The sequence below is a fragment of the Phocoena phocoena genome, chromosome 10 (genome assembly GCF_963924675.1).
Source record: "Phocoena phocoena chromosome 10, mPhoPho1.1, whole genome shotgun sequence".
Classification (NCBI taxonomy): domain Eukaryota; kingdom Metazoa; phylum Chordata; class Mammalia; order Artiodactyla; family Phocoenidae; genus Phocoena; species Phocoena phocoena.
The window spans coordinates 99536370-99542651 of record NC_089228.1 but is presented as its reverse complement, the minus strand read 5'-3'; the positions used below and the strand labels follow the sequence as shown (position 1 = coordinate 99542651).

The 6282-nt window shown below is 47.5% G+C and overlaps 1 pseudogene; it reads right to left on the bottom strand.

The window, feature by feature from the left end:
- Positions 1–260: 260 nt before the first annotated feature.
- On the bottom strand, positions 261–795 carry LOC136129883 (chromatin modification-related protein MEAF6 pseudogene; annotated as a pseudogene).
- Positions 796–6282: the final 5487 nt, after the last annotated feature.

Genomic DNA, 6282 nt, shown 5'->3' with positions numbered 1-6282 from the left:
TGCTGGGATTATGACAATGTCTTGGGTTTTCCTGCAATTCTGTTACTGAAAATGACACAGAGTAAATGCTCCGATATGGTCGTACAGAAATGACTTGTTTGTCACCACATTTCAGAACAAACTACTCAGAGCCACAGGCACCGGGTCTGGGAAAGCAGAGGTGGATGGCCACGCAGCCAGGTGAGGGGTGTTTACCTTTGTGAGGTCGGCGGACGGAAGCAGGGCTCTATAGCCTGGACGCTTCTGCACTAATGAGTCTTCTAATAATCAGCTCGTGGTTTTCTGTTTAACTTCAGATCCATCCTGTGCCGGTTTTTTATTCTTTCTTTTTTTATGGCTGCTATGATGACTCCCTGAGGAAGTAGAAGAAGCAGCCTTCCGAGGTTTCACTCCCTCAGGATGCTCCTGGCTGGGCTCGTTTTCCTGATTGTGGAAGTCTGGAGAAGGATCACTTTCCGTCCCACCTCCTGGCTCCCTCTTTTCAATGAGCTGATCCTGAACTCCTGCCAATGCACTTGCTGTAACTGAGCGTTGTAACTGAGGGTTTACTGAAGAGCCGCTCCTTCTATCGTTTTTTGCTATTGGAGTATTTTGGTTCGTCAGGTACTGATCCCAGCCACGAATAGTGTTGCCATACATCTGAGTGTCTTCCAGGTAGCTTCCTTCAAAAGCAGAGATCTGGCTCTCCAAGTTGGCCAGCGTTTGCGCCAGTTCCTGCTTCCGCTTCCCGAGCCCCGCCTGCTCGCGCCGGCTGTCCGGGATCTGCGGCAGCGCCGCCTTGTTGCGCATCGCCATGTTGTACTCTCGTGGATAGAATTTTAAAAATAATTTCAAGCCAAAGGTTTTTTTTGCTTTTTTTTTTAAAGTCCCAACGTTATTTTAGACAATTTTCTGTGCCATTTAAATAAGATGGATTAATAAATTCATGTTTGCCTAATATTTCTATTTGAAATCATACATCAAAAATACCACAGGGTTCCAAATTCTATGATCTGGAGAGATGAAACAAAAAATACTGTTTTTAAAAGAGGAAAGGCCCCGTGAGCACACAGCAGGGAGGCCGTCTGCCAGCTGAGAGGAGAGTCCTTACCAGATATCACACCTGCAGGACCCTTGATCTTGAACTTCACTGCTCTCAGAACTGTCAGAAATAAATATCTTTCGTTTGAAAAAAAAATTCCGTTTTAGGTATCAAGTAAAGTTCCCACGCTCATTTAGCACCTTTTCCCCTTGTCATCCTTGAATGAACAATTGATTATTTGAGATGGAGGCAGTTTTCAGAGTTCAAAGTCAGAAGTTTTTCAGAAGGTCTAGGAAGAGGTACAACTGGAGCTGGCTGATTGACAGAATTGCCTAGAGAACTTTAGAAAATCCCAGCCTCTTGAGTCCCACTCCCTGAAAGCTCTGAGTCAGTGGGGTGAGGCCCCTGAATGTATACATTTTTCTAAAGTTCCCCAATCAATTAAGGTGATTGGCTGCATTTGGTAACTGAGAAATTGGTACATTTCCTGTGATAGAATCGAGGGGAAAAAAAAAAAAAAGCCCTCACCCTGGGTAACACTTTATTCAGGGAAAGCTAGAAGTAACACTGAAATATTAACTTTGCAACGATGGCCAGCACATTTTAAAAGGGGGAATGAAAACCCAGAAACTATTGGGGAGCATGCGATGCAAGGATTACGTAAGTTGTGAGGTATTTAGTATGTGAGAAAAGTGACTGACATCATTGGTGAAAATTAGCCTTGGAGAGGACACAAAGATTGTCTTCAAACATTTAAAGGACTCTTTTGAGGAGGAATTGGGCTTACGGTGTTTTGGATGAGGAACCTTTGTCTTCAGCAAACTTCCCATGCGATTCTGAGGCAGACGGCCTGAGGACCTCACTGGAAGAAGTGAGCCGCTAGAGCTCTCCTGGGTGTGGGAGGGAAGCAGCCAGACATTTACAGGTGGTTTGGGTGCTTGAGGATGAAAGAACTGCTGGGAAGACTTCTATAAGGAGTCAACCAAGATGGATAAGGAAGGAAGGGATGGAGGGGAGGAAGGAAGGAAGGAGGGAAAGAAGAAGTAAAAGAAGGAAGGAGGGAGGGAAGGAAAGGGAGGGAGGGAGGGAGAAAGGGAGGAAGGAGAGAGGCAGGAATGCTCTGGGTTCAGAGGGCCCACTTCTGATTAAATGATGCTTGTATGACCCTGTGCAACACAGCTCAGCCATCTGGAAACAAAGCAGAGAAAATGAAATGACATTAACGGGAAACTGGAAAGAAGAAAGGCAGGTAGAGTGAGGAGGGGAGGGGTAGAGGAAATTCTGGCTCTTGGTAAGAGCAGGTCAAAATGAAGGGTCTTGGCAAAGGGATTCTAGACGTGGAGTAGCCCCTACTTTTCATGGTCTGTGGGCTGAGGAGAGAGCCGTGCCTCCCCCGTCCCCCCGGAGCCAGCTGTCCAACCTTTGCATAGGATGATGGCTTCAAACAGGAGTGCATGTCAGAATCAAAGGAGGGCCTCTTCAAACACCGGGTGTTGGACCCACCCGAGAGAGATTCTGAGTCAGTAGGTCTGGGAGGAGCCACAGGGTTTGTTTCTTTGACGAGCTCCTGGGTGGGGCTAATTCTGTGGTCCTGGGGCCACACTTTGAGAAAGTGACCCAGGAAAAGCCAGGCTTCTGTTAAATTAAGAGGCTTGGAGAGGATGAGAACATGAGAAACTCCTCCACCAGAGGGGGTTCCAAAGGGCAGAGTAAACATGCCTGGGTTACAATGAGCTCCTCTGGGGCAAGATTTCGGGCATCCTTACATGACTGGGCGTGAGTCAGATGAAGTCCAGGATGTTTTCCAGCAGCTGTAAGTCTGTATGAGCAGATCACACATATCCATCACTAGTTACTTAACACTGGCTTCCTTCTGTGTACGTCCAACTTTATCAGTGCCCGGCAGTTTACTTCTCTGTGCCTGAGACGGGTTTCGGTTCAGGTCCAGTACTGAGTAGGTGTCCTCAGAAAGAATGAACAGTTGGCAGCAGAGGCCTTTAGCACAACCTGATGGTATGAGAACTTTATGGTTTTTCTTAAAGATCTAGAATCTGTAATATCATCTACAAAGCCTTTCACAAGATGGCTTTGGAGCATCTCTGCCATGAAGAAATCTCTCCTTCCTTTTCTCGACTCTGGTCCCAGCAGATGGAGCCTCTTTCCTTGTGTGCACCATGCTTTCTCCAGCATCAAGGCTTCACATGTTAGAATGCTTTTCCTCTTGCTTTTTGAGCTAACTTGTACTGATTCTTCTAGTTCACTTTAGTGTCTCTTTGGGGAAAACTCTGCTCACCATCAAACTAGAGCACCTGGGCTTCCCTGGTGGCGCAGTGGTTAAGAGTCCGCCTGCCGATGCAGGGGGCACGGGTTCGTGCCCCGGTCCGGGAAGATCCCACATGCCGCGCTGGGCCCGTGAGCCATGGCCGCTGAGCCTGCGCGTCCAGAGCCCATGCTCCGCAACGGGAGAGGCCACGACAGTGAGAGGCTCGCGTACAGCAAAAAAAAAAAAAAAATAAATTGAAAAAAAAAATCAAACTAGAGCACCTTTCTCCTTTTCTTTGACAGCACGTCTCACTGGTGCGATTCCACATTTACTATCACTTTCCATGTTTTGACCACAACTCCGGAACGGCGGAGGGGTGACCCACTTGTCTGGTTGCTCCAGAACTTCTCTGTTTTTACAATTCCAAGTCCGGTGCCCCAGGAAGACCAGGATGCTTGATCATCCTAGCCTTGTTCCCACCATCCCCCCCAGATCTAGCACTTAGCTCTGTGATGGGGACATATTACGTGCTCAGAATATTTGCATTAAACAGAATGGAGTAATGCTTAAAGTGGGTAAAAAGGGAATCATCTTTGACTCTCAATATCCTTATGACCTCAACAAATATTACTTTGAGAAGGGAAAAAAGATGGCAAAAACTTACTATTCAAAATGACTTTGGGGGTCTGAGTCCAACCTTTCACCTTGAAAGTTGCTAGGTAGATTTAAGACTGAAGATATATGGTCAGAATGAATAAGGCCAACCCGCTGAGAATGGGGGTCCCCATCCATCCATTCATTCAGCAAACAGTACTGTTTTCTGCCTATCCTCCAAATACCTCCACCTCTCCACCAGGTTTACTAGCAAATACTGTTCATTTTCTTGAAAGTGTTCAGAAATCACCTAACGAAATGCAAATACTTTGGTAGGACATAAGCCCTGTCAGCTGTAAATCTGAAGTGGGAAGGGGGGATTACCTTGAGTACCAGGACAAGAAGAACTTCTAGGGTGGCCTGGGTTAGGCTGTGGTGACATCCTGTTTCTGTTTCGATGTCCCCTCTTCACCCACCTCCCTGGGGACATGAGTGTCTCTCTCAGTAAATATACAATCAGTGCTCCTGAAGAACTGAAGTACTTACAGGGAACAGAACGTCCTGAGTAACTTGAATAAACAAACTCGGCAAGTCCTCTGTAAAATCCTTTGTAATTTTAAACAGACTCTCAACTGTTGCCGAGTACTTAGGAACACAGCGTGTTTAAGAGCTAGCATCCAGGATTTCAATCTTCCAAACAAGAAAATTAGAAAGCAAGTCCTGTTCTCACCGAGGCAGAGTAAAGGCAAAAGCTATTAGGACAACTCATCTTCTAGAATATTAAGAACACCCTCGCACGCTCTTCCAGGTCAGAAGAACAGGGAGCCACTGGAGCTTGGAGTGGTAAGAACAGCTGTATGGTGGTGCCTCTCAGACAGGTACATGGTAAGCTAGTGATTGCTCGTGAAGACAGGGATTAAAGTGAGGGGGAAGGAAGCAGAGATACTTCTCCTTAGACCGCGATTCCTACTTTACTCTCAAAGGATGCCTCTACTTCAGACTCTGGGGGAAAGGTGGGGAAAAGAAGAAGGTGAGAAGAGTCTGAGGAAATGGGGAAAGATGCTCCAGAGTGGTTTTCATCCACTCAGAACCAATTCCTTTAACAGAAGAGGAACGCTGTTTTCCTTTACCTCAAACAGTGATGATGGAGGCGACTGGGGTAATCTTCAAAGCATTCTTGACCCGACAGCTATCTCTAAGACCTGTGTCTGTTGCAAGAGGAGCCTGTGGGCAGAGTGGACCAGGCCAACCCAAATCTTTCAGTACTTGTTCCTTCTGGGTTACCTGTTGCTATGTAACAAATTACCCTAAAACGTCAGTTGCGGAAAACGACCACCATTTTATTACAGTTCACGATTTTGTGGGCCAGGAATTCCAGCAGGGTTCCATGGATGACTCTTCTGTCCCACTGGGCATCAACTGTGGTCATCTGGCATTGTATTCAGTTACCCGATGGGCTGGTCTGCAGGATCCAGGACAGATTCCTTGATGGGAGCTGTGGGCTGAGCCATGGCCCCCAAGACATCCAGGTTCTAATCGTTGAGACCCATGAATGTCACCTTACATGGCAAAAGTCACTTTGCAGATGTGATTAAATCGAGACTTGTCAGATGGGGGGATTAGCCTGGATTACTCAGGTGGGCCCTAAACATAATCAGAACTGTCCTTATGAGAGGCAGGGAGATTGACTCTAGAACAAGGCTTCGCGAGAATGGAAACAGGTCCCATGAGTCTGGCTTTGGAGCTGGAGGGAAACGACCATGAATCAAGGATTTGGGGGGAATACAGCTCTGGAAGAGGCAGGGAAACAGATTTGCCTCTAGAGCCACTGGAGGGAGCGAGGCCCTGCCAACACCTTGATTTTGGCCTGATGTTGGACTCCTGACCTCCAGCACGATAAGAAGTACCAGGTTTGGTACAGCAGCCATAGGAAATTAGTACAGCAGGGATGGTCGGAAGACTGGACTGAATGGAGGCTATTTGAACGGCATGCCTGCCGTGGCCTCTCCAGTGAGGGGGTTGGTCCCAGGACTCCTTCCGTGGCAGCTCAGGGTCTCAGAAGGAGTGTTGCCAGAGAGGAGTGCAAGGTTCAGCACAGATCCTGCCCAGACCCAAGGGGAGGATCCCTGGTATGGACAGGACACCCTGGTACACAGTAGCTCCGTAATTGTCAGGGATGCAGCTCGCTGGCTCTCAGTGATCCACTGTCCTTGGCCTGATGTCCCTTTGTCTAGGAAGGCTTCCTGAACTCCAGCCAATGCAACCACATTTTGTCCACCGGGAAAAATAAGGGAGGAAGACAAAAGCAGTGAAGGACGCAAGCCAGCTATCTTTTAAGGACCTTCCTAGCAGCTGTTACCCACACTGCCACTTTCGTGCCTGGCAAGAGAACAATAAGGGAGTG